This window comes from Vanellus vanellus (assembly GCF_965231255.1).
Source record: "Vanellus vanellus genome assembly, chromosome: 22".
Taxonomy (NCBI): domain Eukaryota; kingdom Metazoa; phylum Chordata; class Aves; order Charadriiformes; family Charadriidae; genus Vanellus; species Vanellus vanellus.
In genome coordinates this window covers 4,143,846-4,165,635 of record NC_138927.1, presented here as the reverse complement: position 1 = coordinate 4,165,635, position 21,790 = coordinate 4,143,846, and positions in this window count along the sequence as shown.

Genomic DNA, 21,790 nt, shown 5'->3' with positions numbered 1-21,790 from the left:
GCAAATAAGCCCCGTTAATGGCATGTAATTAATACCACAGTGGGTTTCTCTGATTATTGACCTCTTCTCTCCTCCGGCTGTGTGGGGAATGTGGAAAATGTGTTGGGAGCTGCCTGCAGCGGAGTGCCACTGCGGGGGTCTGGGGTCTCTGCCAGGCGCCACACATGTACGTATATAGGTGTACATATATAGGTGTATATATACATACTCACGGAGTCTGGCCTGAGAAATTGGTATAAGGTCACAAATAAGGTACAACGTCTACATGAATGTGTGCAGGAAATAGGTGGCAGAGAAATATTTGAGCTACCGGTTTGACTTCCCAGTAACAAAGTCAGGCAGCAGCACTGAGAGGGGGGGAAACTTGTATTTCTCCCACTAATCCCTCTTTTCAGACAATTATTTTTTGGATTTGTGCTACCCGAGGTGGAGCTGACAGATGCTCTGACACCCCGTAGCTCCTTGATGCTCCCTAATTTCTGCCCTTTCACTAAATTGTTGCCCGCCGGAGGTTTTCCCGTGCGTGCGGAGCCGTAATCCCAACCAGGAGGTGATTCCCCCAGCTGGGGGGGGAGTTTGCCGCTAATAGCAGCTTACAGGTCTCAGCCAGGAGAAGGGACCCATTATCTCTCTCCGGCTTTCAATTAATAGTATGAAATGCACAGCTTGGGCTTAAATCCCTTGATATTCTCCCTCCCACCCCCCCCCATCCCTGGCGATTATTTGCAAATCAGCTTTTGACCTGATTAGAGCAGAACCTACTTAAAGGAATTGGGGGGGGGGGGGGAATAATCAACTCCATGAAACCAGTAAGACCTAAATCATTCAAAATCCTCCGCTGCAATGGTTCCTCCCCGCTCTTCTGTCTCAGTACGGTTACGGTCTCCTCACACTTTGTGTTCCTGCAGTATCTTTAGCTGGAACATGACATCCATTACAATTCACACGCTTATTCTCATTTTCCTGCCGGCTGGGGGAGGCTGATGCCGTTGGCGAGGACGGGAGCGTTGGTGGAAGGACAGGGAGGACATCCCAGGTGGCCCCGCAGCTCCACCCTGCAAATAAGCGCACATTTCTCTCAAATCAGGATACGCCTCTGCTCCGGGGAAAGCCACGCTCGGGATATCCAAGGATGCGGAAAAGCAGCTGGGGTGCCCTCCATCTCCCGGGGCAGAGGGGTGGATGTCCCCCCCGGTTTGGCAGGACGAGCAGCGAGCGCAGTTAAGCTGCGTGGGGTGGTGGGGAGGGTGGTTGTGGCCACACGTGAGAGCGGGCGTTCAGAGCGGAGGAGTAACAGCAGCTCCGGAGCGAGATGCGATGCCTGTTTCAGGAAAAAGAATAAAAAGAAAATAAAACCCAACCCCAGAGTGCCATTACACGGTGGCCGCTCGTGGCCAGGATAACACACCTCGGGATTGCCTCTGCTGTGCGGGAACAGCCCTCTCCTCCTGCACCCGCGCGAGTCCCTGGGCCGCGGTTTTGTGCAACGCCTTTGCAGGTAAATCCTCATCCAGTGACTTCTGCAGCAGCTCCTGCGAGCCACTGCCGGTCCCCAGCCCACCGGGGCCCCCCAAAGCTGTGCTGCGGGGTGCAGCAAGCCCCGTCCCCGCACCACAGATGTGACTGTGGGGGCACCCGCGCATCCGTGTTCACTCTCTGGATGGACAAAGCTGGTCCAGCCGCCGGCCAGGAGTCTCCTGTGACGCCAGCCAGGAACCGTCCTGGTTTAGTTTTGTGGGTGACCCGGCCCGTGAACCCCCCCCATGCCCTGTGCAGCACTGGAGCCCTGTGCCACCCCCAGAAAGCTCCAGCTGACACCGTCACTGGGCTGCTCACGCACGATGGGGAGAGTACCAAAGTCCCGCTGGAGGGTCCCGGGCCCCTTTGGGGCATGAATTTTGGGGAGAAACCCCACCCCACCTGCAGCACAAGGTCAGAGGGAAGCCACAGAGCAGAAGGCAGATCCTTTGCTGCCTGCCTTCGGGAGCATCCCCTGCCCCGGGAGCACGGGGCTTTACGTAACCCCGCTCGCCCTTCTCCCCTCCTGCCAGCAATAACGTTATATAAATAGCACCAACACTTGTTGGTTTTATGAGATTATTTTGTTACGGACTTTCTGGGAAAAAACCCCAAATTAATGCGGCATGTTAATACCTAAGCCCGGCTTCCCTCCTTTCTGCTGTTAATTCCTTCGGGTTAGTCCCGACGAAGCGTGTTGGCACGAGGCCGGTGCCAGGGAGGGATGACAGGCACCCATGGGCAGGGACCGAAACTCCCCAGAGCCAAAATTCTGTGGAGGGGCTGCTGCAAGAGCGATGGAGGGGGGGGGGGGGGGGCCGGGATGATGTGAGGGTGATGGAAAGGGGACAGGGACGGCGTGAGAGTGATGGAGGGGGGACAGGGACGGGGCGAGGGTGATGGAGGGGGGACAGGGACGGGGTGAGGGTGATGGAGGGGTTGGAAAAGGGACGGGGTGAGGGTGATGGAGGGGGGACAGGGATGGGGCGAGAGTGATGGAGGGGGGACAGGGACGGGGCGAGGGTGATGGAGGGGGGACAGGGACGGGGTGAGGGTGATGGAGGGGTTGGAAAAGGGACGGGGCGAGGGTGATGGGAGACAGGGCTGTCCCCCCTGAAGGTCCCCAGGCCAGGTCCCCGGGACGGGGAGGGCACCGAGGATGCTCAGAGCCTCTCCGGGATGGCGTCGCAAGAGGGCACTGCAGGAGCCGCCTTCCGCCGCTCGGCAGCTCCGCCGCGCCGGCGGGACACCGGGCGGAGGGAACGGGGCTCCCCCCTCCGGCCCCGCCACTGGGGATGTGTCCCCCACGGTGGGGTCCCCAGCCACGCCTGGCCTCGCCTCCGCAACATTTCCCCCTCCCAGCATCCCCCCCCAGTTCTTCCCCTTTCCCCCCAGCGTCCCCCCCAGCTCTCCCACCTCTCCTCAGCATCCCCTCATCTCTCCCCCTCCCCCCAGCATCCCCCCAGCTCTCCCCTTTCCCCCTTCCCCCCAGCATCCCACCCCCAGATCTCCCCCTCCCCCCCAGCATCCCACCCCCAGATCCCCCCCTTCCCCCCAGCATCACCCCCAGCTCTCCCCTCCCCGCAGCCCCGCACAGGGCACTGTATTAGCACTTAAAAGATATTTCCCCCAGCCCACCACCTCCCCCTTAACCCTTTCCTGCTGGGACACCCCCCTCCCCCCTCCATTTCATGCCTCTTCCCCCTCCGGCCTTTACCCCTTTACCCCGTTACAGCCCAAATTAGCCACAGAGGGTGGAAATTGCCCCCTTGGCCCCTGATTTGTCCTTTCAGGCAGCTGAGCTCAGCCTGGGCACCCCCCCCCAAGCTTTCTTGGGGGGGATGGGGGGGTGGAGGTCACCACACCGGGGTTGGGAACACATCTGGGCATGTTTCGGTCTCCTTTTGACCCCACGTGTGTTTTCATTTTCCCTCCCCATCCTGTGGCAATCAGCCCCCCGGGAGGGGCACCTTTGTCCTTCACAGCTGTGCTGAGAAATGCTGATCAATCCCCTTTTTTCAGTCCGGTCACCCCATGCCAGTTTAGACCCCCCCAATTGACAGTCTGCACCCCCCATCCCCCGGCTCAAGGGACAGGGAGGGGGTCAACGTGGGGTTTGCAGCCCCTCCATCCCCTGGGTGAAGAGTGGTGGAGGTGCGGGATGCCGCCCAGCGCCATTCAGGTGACGAAGGTGGGCACCCCTTGTCCCCACCACCCTGTGTCTCCCTGCCTCAGCACCCCATGTGCCCATCCAGGCTCTTGCCCTGGCTCTGGTGGGCTTCCAGGTCTACGGGACCCTGTTCCCGCTGCGTGTGGCTGCCAGGCTGCCTGCCCTGCGCTCGCCTTACTGTGCTAAGCGCGTCTTGGTCCAGTTCTCTCTTCCCCGCTAAGCTCCTTAAGTCACTGATCTGGTTAAACCTTAGCAATCGGTTTGTTTTGCTCTGCAGGTTAACGTGCCTAATTCCTGCCTGGCTTACTCCTGACACCCAGCCTGCGGAGTCCCCGTGCCCACGCGGGGACGGGCACGGTCACATCGCACGTCTCCCCCTGCTCTTGTCCGGGGTGATTTTGACCATGGCAGCCCCTCGTGGAGCGGGGTCCTGGGCAAATCTCAGCCCCAGGTGACCGGTGGCAGCGTGTGGCATGGGCAGGACAGTGCTCAGCGTCCCCGGCTCAGCGCAGGCAGGAGCAGCCCTGGCACCCGGAGGTGGGGATGCTGCGGAGCTGGGTAGCTTCGGAATGGGGTGCAAAGCCATGCCGTGGGGTGCAAAACCATGCCGTGGGGTCCATCGGAACCTGCTGGGTCCCCCAGCGTGAGGCCGACATGCCACCTCTCTCGGGGTCCTGCGCCATGCGCCCCACTGCCCGGCAGAGCTGGGATGAGACTCGGCCGTGGTGTCCCCCCCTCCTTGGCGCGGCTGCCCTGCGGCGTCCCCTCCGCACACCTTCTGCTCTTGGGTGGAGGAGAGCAGCAGAAAGTGGCTTGTTCGGGCTTAACCCCCTCCCCACACCCTTCCCAAATTTTTGAGGGTCAAGAAAGGTTTGCTCCAAGCATTTGAACGCTTTTTTAAGGGAACCACTTCAGATAAATGGGGTAATTAACCCTGCTACGTGCCGGCTCGGGGCTGTGGTTTCTCATGGCCTCTTTCCTTCCAGGAAGGCTGGCGGAGGCCGACGGGCAACAGCCAGGGCTGTCCACGCTGTGATTTTCCAGGGTTCAAATATCTCTGCATCTCGCCTCCCACCCGGGCTTGGCCCAAGCGCCCTGCGAGCCTCCCATCGCGGAGCGGCGTCTCTATTTTCAGGCCCCGGCTGCCCTAATCCGATCACACGCCTCCGCCTGCGCCGCAGCCGGCTCCTTCCCAAAGCCCACAGGTGCTTTACGTTACCGGCTTGGGCAGGATCCGGCGTCTTCTCCAAGGGCTGTGTCTGCAACGGAGGGGAATTATCCTCCCGCCACTGCCAGGAGCTGATCCTGAGCATCCCAGGACTTGCACAAGCCCCTTCCCTACGGCACCGGGGTTTCCCTGCACCCGCAGCAGCCAAATCCGTGGCAAACCCTGGGAAGGGTGATGGAGAGAGGACTGCACCCCAAAATAGCTACAGAACACGTACAGCAAAGGGCAACGCGCGCCCGAGTGGTTTCGTCTTGCTCGCTCTCCCGTCTCATGCATGGCAGGGCTGGGGGAGGTGAGAACAGATCCCCGCTGCAATCCTTAATGTATATATAATTTAATAAATATATATTAAATTTAATATACATTAAAACCAACATCCCACCCCGTAGTGGGAACGTACAGAGTAGAGAGACTAAGGCAGACAACTTCTCCCCCCCAGCGCGTTTCATTCGGCTGTCGCTGCTAATCCTCAGCAATCCGACGTGACGGGAGACCTGTAACCTGATCACGGTTCATTAAGGGGTTTAAAGAGATTAATTGCCAAAAGCACCAGTTATTACTTGCAGCACCATCCCCCATTCCCCCCCCCCCCCCCAGCCTGCTGCCTCCCCTGGGAAGACTTAGAGGCCCCGAGGCTCTGTGCACTGGGGTGTCCATGAGGATGTCCTCAAATTGCAGTGCCATAACCCCCAGATCTCAAAAATAATGAGCTTGAGGTTTTGGGGTTCCCCTTCCCGAGGGGGGGGAGCAGAGGCAGCTCTGGGTTTTCAACTGCAAGACGGCAGCGCGTCCCTGTTCCCACACATGGTGCTTATCCCCCCGTGGCAGCGCGTGTTTCTGAAACGGGCGGCATCCCAGCTTCAGCATCCCTGAGCCGGGGCTTGCAAGTTGTCATGACTCCAGGAGGTGGGGATTTAAGGAAAAAAAAAAAACAAAACCCAAATTTTTCCAACCCTCTGTTGCTTGAAGATGAGTTCATTCAACCAGCAAAGCTCATTTGGCAGAGCTAAAAATGGGGTGGTTTTGGGGGCTCGAGTGATCTCAGCACAGGGGGACATGGTGCTGGTCCCGCTGTCCGGCTCCTGTGAAGGACCGAGATCCTGGAGCCCCGTGAGCATGTGATGGCACAGCTGAGCTGCTTTGCCATACCTCAAGGAAGGAGGAAAGGAAGGGAGGAAGGAAGGAAGAAACGAAGGAAGGAGGGAAGGGAGGAAGGACAGAAGGGAAAAGAAAAGCAACCCACATCCCTTCTTTCTCTTCCCGCTCCCTCGCCTGCAGGGATGGTGGACCCGCAGCACCAGCGAGCGCATCCCCGTGCCGTGGGATGGCTGACACCAGGAGCCCCAGCCTTTTCGGATGGAAATACCCCCCTGGGTAGGGCACTGCGCCCACCACCCCGCACGGCACCCCCGGGCACCACGAGGCATCGAGACCCAGCGACATCCCCGGGGGGCGTCAGCCCAACGCCTGCCCGCCGGCCCCGGCACTGCTGACGCGCGGCCGGGCTGACGCCGGGGACTATATCGGTCGGTGACAGGCAGGAAAGGAATCCGTGGAGGGAAGCCAAGCGCAGGCTCCTCTCGGCTTTCCCCGCCGCCTCGCCTCTTATGGAGAGGAGCAGGAGGGAAGAGGGGACGGGAGCAGCTCCCGTTATGGAGAAGCCCTGGGGAAGCCCTGGCTCGCACGGGTACCCAGTGGGGCCCCAGCAGCCTCCATCCACCCCGGCAGGATGTGGAGGGGACAACGTGCTTGGGACATGCCCTCATCCATGGGGACAGCTCTGAGATACAGCTCAAAGCTGCCCAGCCACGGCAGGACAGGGGGGATGAGTTTCCCGTGGGAGATGCACTCATTACCCCAGGTTTTAGGCAGCCGCCCGGCACGCCAGGAACTCCCCGCACACGGGCAGAGGGACTTGTTGCGACAAAAGCACACAGGGATTTAAAAACCAGGAGGACCACAGGCAGGGCTGACACCTGTACGTTACAGCCGATGCCTCCCGGAGAGGAAGAGGAGGAGGAAGAGCTCACACCAAGCGTTGGTGACTTGGCTGGGAGCAGCCAGGCCATTAACCTGGCCTCACCCCGGGGCTTTCCGTGCTCCTAATACCCAATTAGCGCTGACCCTTGATGTTCGGGGGTCAGCCACTCAGAAGGACCTGGTGGTTGGTGACGGGGTGCTCGGTGCCGCTGGGTGCCCCGGCGGGTCGGGGCCGGTGCCAGTGCATCAGCCTTCGCCTTTCACACGGGCTTGTTCCCCGATTCCCACATCGTTTCCAAGAAAAACTGGGTGGATGGGGAGCGTGCCGCTCCCAGATCCCGAGCCTGGGAAATGGCTGTAGGGAGGGGAGCAGCATCGGGCCCATGTCACTGCCTCGGTGGTGGCAGGGCAGGAGGGATTTTCGGTCCTCAGCTGCTGTCTGAGGGCTGCAGGGTGGTCTCGCTTTATAAGCGCTAAAAAAATGATGCTTTAAGGTACTGGAGCCACAGGGAAAAGCCCCAAGAACCCTGGAGAGACCAAACGGTAGACGGGAACCCCCCCAAGCACAGCATTGCCACCACGGGGGCGAGGGGCCGGGGGGCGGTTTGGGGTGGGCTGCGTGGCACGGCCACGTCCCGGCGGATGGCACCAGCGAGGAAGGGCGTCCGACAGCCGACGTGCAGCGCCCCGCTCCGACAGCTCGGTGCTGCCGTGCTCAACTTCACACGCGGAAGGGTTTCGGGGTAGATTTGGGGTCCTTGGCGACCACCGGAGCTTCGAGCATCTTCGGCAGAGGTGGTGGGGCAGAGCCCCGGTGGAGCCGGACACCAGTACAACCAATTCCTCCCTGAGCCCCTGCCCTGGTGCCCAGCATGGTTTTCCAGGGCCAGCCAAAAGCCGCGCGCCTTTGCTGGGGTGCAAATTAAAAGCCTCTTTGTGCAAACCCGCAGAGCATAAAGAGGTTTGAAACCTGGGCAGCTCAGCACGGCGACAGGTCAGGGCACAGCTGACCCCCCCACACCCCCCCCTCCCCATCCCCCTTGCCCTGAGACGGAGTCCGGCTCCCCGGGAACCTCCCCCCCCGGAGCCGGGGAAGCCAACGCTCCTGCTCTTTCCCACGTGTTATTGCGCTGTGCAAATATTTGCTTTGGAAAGCGCTGCCTTGCCCCGAGCCCCGCAGCCAAGGCCGGCCCTGGCAAGGAAGGTCGCTCGCACCAAGCACCGAGGACGGATCCTGCTCGGACGCAAAACCGCGCTCGTTATTGAAGGGAAACAGCCGGCCCGGAGCTGGCCTCGTGCTCCGGGGATGCTCCGCGGGGACTCGGGACCTTCCTCGGAGCTGGGTGGGGAGATGCTGTCGCAGCCTGTCGGAGCTCGTGGGCTCTGGCGAGGGGACCCTCCTCCTCCAGCCCCTCCTCGGCCACCTCCAGCCCCTCCTCGGCCACCTCGGCAGCCGGGAAATCACCCGGAGAAGGGGGCAGCGGGGCCGGAGGGGAGGTCAGCACCCCGGGGTGCGGGGAGCGTGGGAGAGGCATGCGGGATGCTCAGGGCTATTGGGTGTCTGCGCCGGGCTCAGAGCCCCCCAAAATCCTTAGAGATGGGCTGGGGATACGCCTGCAGAGGGAAGGGCCCTGGGAAGGGCTGGGAAGCTGCTTGAAGGTCTCGGAGGGAAATCCCAACCCTTTTTGTGCTATTTTTCAACTCCTCCTTTGCTCCTAGAAATGCGCTTTCGGGTGGCGGGCAGCGGGAGAGAGGTTTGTGGGGGGAGCTGGGCATGGCTGGGAGGCTTCAGGGCAGGAATTTGGGGCAGGGGCCCCTGCGGCGACGGCGTTCCTGGCTCTGCCCGCGCTCCCCAGCCCTGGCCTCTGCGCCGCCGGGAGCCGGACCAGCCCTCGGCGTCTGGGACACTGGCCTTTGTTTCGGAGAATAAAGTTAGCGCTGTTACTCAGCCTGTCGCTATTCCAGCAATTCCTGCCTCCACTTTCCCTCAGCGGCGGCAGCAGGGAAACATTCCTGCCCCGGGGGGCTGCCAAGAAAAATACCCACCGGAGGGACACGCAGGGACGGGGACGGGCAGCACCATGGTGGCAAGGGACGGCTGCGGGACCGCGGCTCCCCCGGGATGAGCGTCGCACCCCATCTGGGGCGTAGTGCCTGTTTTGCACCCCATAAGAGCCCATTCCCAGCACGGGACACCAGTAACTCATCCCATCAACACGACGGGTGGCTTGTGGTCCCTTGGGTGACCAGACGGCAACCGCAGGACACAGGGAAAAGGTGTGTCACCTCTGGTGTGTCCCAGAGGTGAAGCGTTATCGCTGAGTGCCACCGATTTCCATGGAAAGTTTTGCCGATGCCAGCGGGGCTCCCACGGCCGCCGCCACACGGAGCCGTGGTTTGTTTTTTTTTTCCCTGCCTGTTTTCTGCCCTTTACCTTGTGATAGGCAGAGCCAACAGCCCGTCCCCAGGGTCCCTCCGTCCCCGGGAACCTGCCGCCTCCTCGCACTGCTCCCCGGCTATCGCTCCCGAGCGGAAAAAGGCGGCTGCCCCGATAACGCCGCTCTGAGGGGCGAAACAACCACCTCGAGCAAAAGCTGTGGCCTCTGCCAGCTCCCACGTGCCGGCTCCCGACCGGCCGGCGAGCCCGCGGCTGCGGGCAGGGGCTCGGCAGGGCTGCAGACGATGCTGCGGTCGAGCCGTGGAGGTTGCGGTGAAGTCACAGCCTGGCTTTGCTGGGAAAGAGGATGCTGAGCTCCGGGAGGCTGAGGTCTGCCAGGCTCCGGCGGCTCGGCCGCGGGCTGACTCGGCGCGGCTGAGCGTACCCAGCCCGTCTGCGGCAATTCCTCTTTCGCTTCCCGCTGGTGCCGGCGGGAGGACAAACGGAGGGAGACTTGAAACCGAAACCCACCAGCGCTGGGGTGGCATCAGCACCCTCTTCCTGCGCCCATCCCTTCCCCTGCGCGGGGGAATTCCTGAGGGAGAAATTTAAGCGCTGCCAACCCCCGCTTGGTCGGCACCTCCTGCTCATGCTGGACTGGGGCTGTAGGACAGGTGGAACCTTGTGAGAGCTGAGACCGGGTCCTGCTCCATCCTTTTATTTGGGATGATCCTCTCCGCTCCCTCCCACCCCAGGGAGATGCCGGCGTTGCATCCTCACCCCCTCCTCTGTAAAACCCTGGAGAACAGCCCCCTCACCACGTGCATAGTCCTAAACATCACTGAAAAGCCTTGTGAGCTCCGAGACTTTAATCCAGCCGACCAAGGACTAAGCAGAAAGCCCGGGGCAGCGCACCCGTAAGCTGGGGCTCCGCGCTACAATGCCCAACCTGGGAACAAAGGGAGGTCGGAGATCGGGAACGTCCCTTCCCGGCCCCGGGGACATTAAACAAACCCCAAGGGACCATTCTGCCTTTGTCAGCCCCGCAGGTCACCCGAAGTTTGATCTACAGCCCGGCACGGCAGATGGAAGAGTTCCCGGCGAGGGTTTTGGATCAGGTCCTTGCCGTTTGCTTCTGGCCGGGGAGTTGTCGGCAAAGCTGCCGGGACTCCGCTTGCCGCGGTGTGAACCCCCAAAAGCCCTGTCCGTCCTTTCAAAGCCCCTCTGAGTTGGATCGTAGGGTTGTATTTTCCCCACTCCCCCTTTTTCTAAAAGTTTATGAGTCCTTCCCACACTTGAGAATAAAAATTTGAAGTCTGGCAGGTGAACCATGGATACGCTCATCAGCTCAAAGCCTGGAAACACCCTAAATTTAAACCCAACCTGCACCGTGGGCTCCTGGGGTCACAACCCTCTGAGTCCCTGTCACCAGCTCTGCTTTCAGCCCAGGATTTTAACCCAAATTCCCCCTTGCTGCCAAAATTTTGGCCAAGGTGAAGCTGTATTTCCACTGGAGAAGAGCTGCTGAGGGCTTTTGGGGAGGAAAACCTCCCATCCCGTGGCGCTCATGGGTCCGACAGAGGGCGGGATGTGCAGGGACCCATCTGGAGGGAAAACGACCACGTTGTTTTCCTTCTACCACCCTGACCTCTTAAAGCAGGTAGTAATATGCCTAAAAACTAATTAAAAAGGTAAAAGGCTCACTCGGATTTGCACAGCTGCAAGCTCGGCCCATCCCGAGCGCGGCAAAGAGGACAATATTCGCGCTCGCCGTGGCTTTGGAAATTCACGAATTTACCCTTAGAGTTGCATTATAACCCAAAGCTATTTTAATGCTGCTATTTCCTTCTCCTAAGTTCTTCCGATAACCTCAAAGTTAAGTACATAAATAACGCTAAACGGCTGTAATCTCCCGTACTGCGCACGGAGCCCGGGCTGGGAGAAAGCGGCCGGCACACAAAGGTCGCCCTAATCTTGAAATACCTGAAAACAGGGCACGGTGAGATGAATTTATTACCTGCTGTCTCACTCTGCTCCGGCCGGGGCTGCCCGAGCCACGGAGTCACCAGGGAGAAATTCAAATAGTCCCACCTATACAGTGCCACCAAATCACCCGGCCCCGCGGTGGCTTTCCGCCTTTTGGGATTTTTATTTTTTTTTTTTTTTTTTTTGGCGCTTTGCTGACAGTGCAGACGATGCCGCGTTGCCGGGCTTGGGCTCAGAGAGGCGGGAAGGGGATTTTCCGGGCTCACCTCATCCCACCGTGCTTCGTGCTGTGCCATCCCACGACGGACACGTGGGGTGGAGGGGACGGTGGGGACCCACATCTCCTCCCCATCCCCTGCACCGTGTGCAACTGGTGGGCTCGCATGGTCCCAAGAGCAGAACGCAGTCCACACACGTGTCCCAGCACACGGAGCGGGCTCGGTGAAGTTGGAAAACTCATTCCCTTTCCTGGGAGATGAAAGGCTGGATTAGACCTCCCCCCCCCCCCGCCCCAGCCCCGGGCCAAAGGAGAGGGCTGGAGCCCAGCGCAGGGCGCGGGGACAGCTGGGTCCTTATCTCGGCTCTCCTTATCACCGCTGGGTACGCGTGCCGACCGCCGCGCCGGGGCCGGGCACACGCTGACCGCGCACAGCTCCGGCAGCTCCTGCCCCAGCGGCGGCGGCTGGAGAGGAGGAGTCGGGCAGATGGGTATCACAAAGCACCCAGCGCCTCATCACCTCCTTTTTCCAGCCCCTGTCCTGCGAAGGGACAATTAAAAGGTCTTCCCTGGGTGTGACACACGGCGTGGGGACTCCCAGAGCCGCCCCATCCAGTTTGGGAGGGTGATGTTCCCCCGACAACCCCACCTGCCACCAGCACCCCGCTGCTGTCCTGCTCGCAGGGGTGGCGCTGGTCCTGCCCGGGTTGGGACAGCAGACTGGTGGCAGCAGTGTCCCCCAGCCCCTCCGGCGTGGCTGAAAAGTCAATTGCCAGCGGGACAATGCAAGCCCCGGGTGCGGTGCAGATGGCACCTCTGTCTGGATGGAGCGGTGGGTGCAGGTAGGTGGTGGTGGTGGTGCACAGCCTGAAGGGTGCGCCAGGCTCAGCCAGGCTCTGTGTCCCTTTCCCGGTGCTGGTGGCCTCGTGCGGGCACCTCGGCTCTGCCATACGGTGCCTCCCAGCACCCCTTTACGCTGGCTGAATGGGCCCTGATAATTCAGACCCCCCCCGAGCCACGGGCTCAGGGCAGCCCTGCGTGTTCCTGCCTGCTAAATGCCCTCTCCATCAGTATTGCAGCTTGAAATAATTACCCGGCGCTCACACAGCTGCTCCTGCCTAAATGGACCTCTTCATCCTTCCCAACGGACCTGCCCAGCGTATTGACAAAACCCCGGGAAAGCCCAGCTGAGGGCACGGCTGCCTCGGGGGAGACCCCGGTGAGCACATCCCGCGGTGCTTGGGGAAACCGCCGCGCTGGCGTCCCCTTGTCACCTCATCCCGCAGCCAAGTCCTCCCTGGAAATGGCCCCAAGAGCGCCGGACTAGCCCAGCCGTGCACGGCGTATCGAGCTGGACCGGCTCCCGGCCGCCCGGCCAAGATCAGGCAGGGTCAGGCTCTGCTCCGTGCTGGAAGGACACCCCCTCCCCGTACACCCCGGACCCGGCTCCCCCATTGCCTGATGCTCTCCCCAGTCCGGGTGCTCCCTCGGCACTGGCAGGGCTGCATTGCAACATCTCTTTTCACCCCGTTAATCCATTGAGCCGTGCCAGAGCGGCTGTTGGGCAGCTCTAATTCATACCCACACACCAGCCGGCCCCGGTGCGGGCAAGCAGCCGGCGTGGGGGACGGCGGTGGGTTTTTACGCCGCCCGAGCTCCTTGGCTGTCTCAGCGTCCTCCTCTTCCATAGGGGAGGTGATGGAGCCACCCCGGCGCAGGGAGCCACCCTGCGTGGTGAGGTTTGCATGTCCCACAGCGCAGGGCACGGCAGGAGGTGGGACAGACCACGGCGTGGGGGGGCAGAGCTATGGGGCAGAGTAATGGGGGCTCGGTGGTGCCCCCAGCCCAGCCCAGGGGGAGGGGAGTTGGGGGGTTGGGTGAGAAGCAGCCCCCCAAGAACCCCCTCCTTGCAAAGGGTTGATTTAACGAGGCAGGTCTGGCCGGTGGCACTGGCCCCCGCGTGTCCTCCCAGGGCCGGGGGGGGCATGGCCACCACCACCACCACCATGCCCGGGGAGAAACCACGGGCTGGCAGAGCTCGGGGCTGGCAGGGCTCTTCCCCTTGCCGTAAGACAGGCGGCAGGAGGCAGGAGGAAGGTCAGGATTCTGGGAGAGCGCGGCACGGTTTCTCTCCTAGGCAGATGTGCCACATCTGGAACTCACCGGCAAAGCGGGACTTGGATCCCAGTCCTCTTACAGGCGCGCTCAGACTCTGGGGCAGCCGGTGCCGGAGCACAGCCCGCACTCTGCTCGCCGAGGGACATCCCGGCACGGGACGCAGGAGCCGATGCGCAAAGGGACGGGGTGGACAGCAGCTCCTTTCGGGAGGCTGTGGGGAGGAGGCGGCGGTGGCTCCTGCTGATGGCCAAGGAGAGAAAACCTTGTGCAGCCGATTAAGCTTTACCCCAAAGCAGCCCCGAGGCAAAGGCAGGCAGCTGCCGGCCTGAAATTAGAGCAGAGAGAACAAAAAACCCCAACCCAACATCTTTGATCCTGCAGCCCTCGGTGGCACGAGCTGGTGGCCGGGGGGAAGCCCTGCGGCCACCTCGGCAGCTTGCTGGGCTCCCCAGCCCCACGCGGGGCCGGTTCGGGGTTGCTGAGGTTTGGGGGACAGGGGGAGTGTGGGCAGCCCCGAGAAGACAGGAGGAAAGGGAACGAGGCAGCAGCCACCGATGGGGCTAATGAGAGGGTGGATTTCCTTCAATTACAGGATAACGCCAGTAATCCCGGCTTTCGAAGGTTTAGGCGAGTGACAACTGCTGCGGGATGAGCCTGCCCTCCTCCCACCCACGCGACGGCCGAGGAGCCCGGTGCCTTCGCTCTGCCGTGAACCGGAGAGCGGAGCAGCTCCCCGCCTCCCGCAAACATGAGCCCCGGCACCCGGACACCCCCGCAGCGCCCGCGCCTGCCAAAGGGTCTCCCCTTGGCATCGGCTAAAAACCCACGGACCACCCCCCAGCCCAGCCCATCGTGGTGGCTCCTGGCTGTCGGAACGCTCGAACCGGCAGCATCTGCCGTCAACTCTCCCGGAGGATGTCACCTCTCCCCGGTTGCCGGTGGGTTTTGCGCTTACCTGGGGCTGTGGGGAGCTGCCAGGGGATGGCTGCACCGGCGGGGAAGAGCAGCGAGCCCTGGGAGCCGGCTGCGTCCCAGTTTCTCCAGGGATCACTGCCCTGCAGGGGAGGAATTTCCTTTACTCCGGCCAAAAAGACGCCGTCTCTGTCACTGGGGCAGCAGGACGGCAGCGAGAGGGGCACCCAGCGAGCCAGGCCGGACCCGCCGCTCTGCTCTCGGCGTATCTGGCTTCTTCTGCAGGGCAGGTTTCACGCAACTGGGGAGAAACCCTATTTGAAACCTTGTTTTTCCCCACTGCCAGCCCCCCCCCCCCCCCCGGGTCCCTCGCAAAAGCCCCAAACATCTCTTTCATTCTCCCCATCCCAAGGAGCGAAGAAAGAGGGGCTTTGCAGGTAAGAAACTGGAGGGATGGCTGAGCCACGGGCACCAGATAAACCACGTTCATCCAGCCGGGAACCGGCTGGAAAACAGAACTTGTCCCCGCCGTCTCTCCTGGCTCCCCTGCGCTGCCCGGGATGGCCTCGGGGCGGATGGGATGAGGTTGGACATAACGCAGCTCTGCCTGGATAAAACAAATCATCAGCTAAATAACTACCGGGCAATTATCGCTATTAGCAATGCCGACCCGTCTCCAATTCCCTGGGCATTAATGGGAGGTGGAGGGTACCCGGCCCCTCCCAGGGTTAGGTCACCCGTGACGTGGGACGGTGGTGAGGATGCGCTTACTCACGTCGCTCTGCGCCCTCCGTCACGGGCAGCCCGGCAGCACCCGCCGAGCACAAGCCGGAATAGCAGCATCCAGCCCCAAATGAGCAGGTTGGGTTCAAAGGCCGCCTGCTTCGGGAGGGCACGTTACAAACCCCCCCACCCCCTAAGCTGCTTGTAGGTAGGAGCAACCCCGACGCTGCCGAGAAGGACAGGCGTGCTGCGCGGTCCCTCGCAGGTGGTTGTCACCATAGGGAAGGGCTGCAGGGCTGTGTCTCTCCTGCCTTCCCATCATCCGCAATTAGGGGATTTTTTTTTTGAGCCTTTCTGGGATGGCAGCGCTGCTCGTGATCTCAATAAAACACCCCCCGGGCAGATGATCATCCTTTCAGGGACCGATTCCTCCCGAGCCCCATTGCGGCAGCGAGAAAACCCCTCTGCGAAGGGGGATGACCCCCTGACTGCTCAGCCTTTGCGATCGGAGAACGCAAGAACCATCCAGGGCCGCAGGGGAGGAGGAGCAGGGGAAGAAACTAGCTGAACTCGTTACGCTGGTGACATCCCAAAAGGGTGGTTAGTAAGTGGCATGTTAACACTATGTCCAGTCTTTAAGGAATGCATCCAGGATTCATTAGGGGAGCAGTAGTTAGGTGAGTCACGCTGCGGACATGCGGATTTAACCGGGATTTCAAGCCCAAGCGACCTGTAATTGCACATTAGTAGAAGGATGCTTAAAGTAATCAGCTGTTCCAGCCACGCCGGCCCGGTGGCTACAGGGGGGGAAGGGAGGAGGGCTGGAGGGGTGTCGTGCATCCAACCCCTCCTTGGATTACAAGGCAAAAATATAGGCCACACAAACACCCCGGGGAACGCGCCGCGCGGTGGCTTTTCCTTTGAAGGCAGGGTGACACTGCTCTTGCTGCAAGCGGGGTTTGATAGTGGCAAGATAAGCAGGGTAAATATGCCGTGGTGGCAGGAGAGGGCAACGATCAACCACCCCGGTGCCATCGGCTGAGCCCCAGAGAGCTGGCCCTGCGCAGAGCCACCCCCAAGGGAGACGGCTCCATCCGTCACCGAAGACAAACCTCCCGGCAGGGAAGGAGAGGTGGGAAGGGCTCCGACACACTGGAAGAACGACGACGTGAGCTCTTCGGAGTGAAAACGCATGTTCTCGCTTGTATGGGGAGAGAGATAACACGTTACACATCGCCCTGCGCCTCCCCTGGCACCGCTCCAGCCCAGCGCCCGTCTCCAAAACCACGGTCCCACCTACGAGTTCCTCTTCTCTCCTGGAAATGCCATTGTTTTCCATTGGCATCGCCGGAGGGACGTGCAAGGGGTTGGGGTAAGGGGGGTGCAAGGACACAATCTCACGGCTCAGTTGTGCAACAGCTGGAGGCTGCAGAGCGACGGGTTTTTTTTCCCCTCCGTTTTTCTTCCTCCTTTTTTCCTTTCCTAAGAAAACGTGACTTTGCGGCGGCTGTCAGTCATTCCCCTTAACACCTCGGGATGCCAGCAGATGATTTCAATCAAATTTGTCAGAGCCATCAAGTTTCTACAAGCTGAGATGAGTGGCCGGGTGCGGGGATCCACCCAGGCGAGGGAGCCGCAAACCGACCGCGGTTCCCACCCCAGCAGCAGCGCGGCGCTCGGCACACGTGCGGCTCTCACCGGCTGCGGCCGACGCCGCGGCTCGTTCCTCCAAAGCAGGAGCTGCTAGAAGAGAAGGCGCCGGGAAGAGCGGGCACCCGGCGTCAGCCTTCGCAGAAGCACGTGGGGTTTTTGGGGGGAGCTGGTTTGGTGTCCGAGGGGGAACAGCCCAGAGGCTCTGCACAAGCGGATCTCTTCTCGCCACGGCTCAGGAGGGAAGGGAACACCTGAGCGTCCGATTCCAGGCTGGACACAAGAAGTCAGAGGTGGGGGAAGGTGGTTGACCAAAGGGACTCATGGAGCTTCCCACCGCGCCTCCTTGCCGCTGGCCGAAAGGTCGGCAGCAAACTGCATTTGGAGCCCAACAGTGCAACTGCCCCATGCACAGAACAAAAAACAAAACAAAACAAAAAAAAAAAACCTTTTAAACACCCCTCCGCCTCCACACCAGCTCCAACACGAGCCAAAATCCTATTGGTAATACAAAAGCCTGAAGCAGAACCTCCGGCAGACAGGGGCAGGAGATAAGATAGGAGGGTTCAATGCCAGAGCCCGAGTTGCACGCCGCAACGTTTCTCACTATCAGCCCTCCACCCCCTCAAGGCTCAGCTGCTCCCAGGGCTCAGCACCGCAGCGAAGGGGACCGAGTCGGTGCCATCCTCCGGCAGCTCAGCTCCGTCCCAACCCCGCTGCCACGGCCCCGCCGGGAGCAAACTGCCCTCCCGGTCTGTACATATCAATGAAGCATTTGTCTCGTGCTTGGCACCAGGCGTCAGAGCACAAGGGTCCGTGTGCCGGATCGCCTAAACACAGCTATAAATGGAAAGAGGAGCCGCACAGACAGACTGTTCTCTCATTCTGCCCGATCTCAAATAGCAGAGTTAACACCCGCGCTGCCCGAACGGCTACCGAGGAGGAGGACGGCCGGGCAGAAACGCCAGCGTACTATAAGAAAGGCTAATTAGAGAGACTGAGATACAATTTGGGTCTAGCTACCTGCCGGCATATAGACGGTGCCACCCTCGGCGTCGAGCCAAGAGATTAAGGACAGCTGAAAGCAGCAAGGTTGGAGCAAGACGCTTCTTGCATTCTGGAGGTTCGAGACGAATTCCTCCCGTTTCAGGGCTTTTGGAGCTCAGCCAGGTGTCCTTCCAGGAGAAAAAGCTGCCGTGGGCAGGTCTGCAGCTGTAAACCCCGCACCGCAAGCCCTGGAAATGACTTGGCTGACACAACACCGGGCATTTTTGGATGCACCTCAAGGCATCCTCGATCGCCCACCTGCCCTTTGCGGAGGTGCTGCAGGGCACGTGCCGTACCGTACCACCGTCCACACACGCAGACTGCGGCGTGGGCTTCTCCACGCCTGACTTCAGTTATCTGAACTGGGCACACCACCAGCATAACCCAGACCAGTCTGCCATGGGCACACCACCAGCCCTCTAAATATAGGGAGCTGCTGGGGCAGAGCCACAGCCACCCCGGCACACGTCGGAGCAAAGCTCGAGAGCCAAGGCTGAGAGAAGCACTCAGGCAACCAGCATGCACCAACACACCCATCGCTGGAGTCCAAATCTCACCCACCAGATACTCGGGCACATCCTGACTTGTCCATCACCCTCTGTTCAAAGAGAAAAAAAAAAAAAAAAAAAAGGCAGACTACAGGCAGTGAGAAAATATATGTTGTTTTTTTTTTTTTTTTTAATTTGACAATTAACAAAAGAGGGATCCAAATCTCAGTTGTAAACATTGATAGCTCCTTTCTGATCACAACTAGTACTTTCCATGAACATCCCTTTGTATGGTCTGATCCGCTCCAACAATGATGAGCCGACTCTGTCAGGGCTTTTGCTGCTCTGCTCAGGGCCACAAATCCAGAGGCAGCTTATTCGCCAGAGCATCAACAGCCACCGGCAGGACCGACCACTGACACTGAGAAGACAGCTGACAAACTAAGCAGATATTTTAGAGCGACTCCCATACGCAAGACGCTCAGGGAAAGGCAGGAGCGTGGTGCCGAGTCGTGCGCCAACGAGAGGCAAGCATCCCATGGCGCTGCCAACAGGTTTAGAGAGAAAGCAGAGTCCTACTCGAGCAGGCGATAGGGACACAGCGTGACACGGTGCCAGCCCAGAAGAACCACCCAGACCTGTTGTCGGAGGGAAGCTTGGCCCCGGACTGTAAAAATGTAGAGATGCAGAGCCAGCAAGTTTGTCCCAAAGAGGGACTGGGATGTCATCAGCTGGATTGCTGCAGTGGAACCAGAACTGCCTGTGGGTTGACAAGGGGAAGTGAAACTTCATCTTAGGCTGGAAGGCAGCCAGAGTTGGAGAAGCTTGTACCCAGCTTCCAGCCATGGCACGGGAATCCAGCCTGAACATCAGCAGATTCAAGGGGTTTTATTTTTGGGGGGGGGAAATAAATCTTTTGGAGCCTCTCACTCTCCCCTTTCCAAGAGGAACCACTTTGCAGGTGGGTCAGCTACACAAAATAAGCAAGTCTTAATTACTCAAGCAACCTTTTGCTGTTCATGACCATCAGCAGACAAGAATGAAGTCATGGAAAGCCAACGGCAGCAGCTAAAGTCTCCCAGTACTGTCCCCAAGACAAGGGACCTCAGATCACCACAGCCACCCTCCCCCACCAGCAACTTGAGGAGCCACCAGGAAAAAGGAAGATGCACAACACTAAAGAACAGTGTTATAAATAGAAACCTCCCTCAGCCGCCGGAGTGACCTGCCAACAGCTACACACTTCCCAGGCTCCGCGGCCGCTTCGGTTTGAGGGACTAAGCAGCCCGATGTAGGAGTAGCCTTGGGCCAGGTCCAGACCAGGATCCCAGCTCACTCAAGGCGACCAGTTGGTTTGGAGCCTGGTTCTCGGTGGGAGTAGGGACATCTATCCCAACACCACGCTACCCGGGTGGACAAGCAAATAATAATAAAAAAAAATCCAACAAATTTGAATACACTGTATTTATTTGTAACAGATTCTAAAGAATCTAGTGAGTCTATGTCAAGCCCATCGCATGACAGGTGATACAGGTGTAGGAAAAAAAAACATTTAAAACAAAATCAAGTGCCATTCAAGCTACTGGAATCTTCCAATTGCCCCCTCATAGGAGGCAGCACAGTATCACTGCAAGGTCTAGAAAAATTCAGATTCAACCCATTCACAAGAGTCCCACCACACACACTCCGTAAATCAAAAGTGCAATCTCAACATTAAGTCGCCCTGTCGAGCTGTTGGCTGTAGGGAATCTTTTCGATGTCTTAAATGGGAAGGAGGGAATCTCAGTTTAGTGCGTCTATGTGTCTGTGGGCAGAGGGTAAGCAGCCTGTAAAAAAAGCATGCTACATGTCATCTATGTTCATCTGAAGTTTAAAATGCAAGAAAAAAAAAAATCCTCCCTTGAAGCCACAAAGGTGGCATGCTTCAGATCTCAAAAGCAGCCCTTACACCAGTTTTACCTCGCACTGGAAAATCTCAAGCTCCCACCACAGGGATTAGGCTCTGGGCACCAGGGAGTTACCGGGCTGTGGCAGAGTCTACACACCAGCCTTGTCCGTGAAGGCAAAGCTGTTCTGCAGGAAGGCAGTTAAACCTGTAGTAACTACATCGTTAGTGACACTTCTTCAGCTCTGACTGGATAGGAAGCAAAGCCGGACCAATTTCATACTGGTTAGTTCATGTTAAGTGCAAGAGCCCCCAAATCACTCTCTCATCCCCCTCCCCTTACGCCCAACTCCACATCGCCCCTACCCCAAAAAAGGTAGCAATCTGGCTATACACATTCCAAGGATCTAGTCTTTATTAGAGAGTTCGGTCTGCCCAGCTATTACAGTTTTGTCACAAAAATAAAAAAAAAACCAAGTTCGTAAAGATACTCAAGTACGTCAGCCTCGGAGGAAGCACCATGAAGCCACGGTGTTCCCAGAGCAGCATCTCTAGGGAGCGCCTGCTTGCTCGCCCACCTCTCCATCCGTGTGCATAGTTAAGTCTGAGATGATGTTTCACGAGAACGGGCACGGCAAACCAGGCACCTCAGTGAAAGACTGGTTGTGCTCTAGATACCCAACAACTTCCAAGCCACATTCGACTAAGAGAGCCAAACCCTCAAGACACAAGAGGGTTTGCTTACAAAAGACATACTTTTTCCTAAGGCCAATTGACTTTTGCACTACCTCTCCCTCCCCGCCCCCCCCAAGCTCCATTTCTAGCTAGAGAATGAATTTCAAATGCTATCGATGGCTTGCATGTGGAATCACATAGCTGGAAATAGGCTGCTTTTGAAGATAGGACCTGCCCAAGGGCAGAGGGAAGATGTCCAGCTAGAGTCTGGAAGAGGTCCGCCTATCTCCTGGAAGGACACGGGTTCCAGTCCCCACCACAGCAACAGCTGGACATAACTGACTAGTGAACTAGGTTGGTTTGTGCTTCAAAGGACAAGCCTCATCGTCCCAGATAACCCAGCCGGCCTCTGGCTTTGTGCATTAAAACCACACTTGCATGCCAAAAAAAAAAAAAAAAAGTAAGCAGCATTTCAAATTCCCCTAGAAAATACACAATTAGGTACGGCAGCCTGGGGCGGGCTCCTGGACAGACCTTCTGCCTCATCGTTTATGTACATGATTACGTTTTGGCACTGCAGACTCAGGAGCTCGAGTAAATTCATACGTAGGTCCCTGCTGCCTTTTCTCCATAAAGCTCTGCACAGCATTTTCCACCATGCACTCCCCCCCTCCCCCCCCACCCCAGTGTCCCCAGTTTTAGTCATTCAAAGCCCACCCCTGTTTACGCAACTCCACTTTTGACAGCTATTTGCTACAGCTGGTCCTTCACAGGCAGCAAGCCATGCCAAAAAACCTCAGCGACATGTAACCTGCA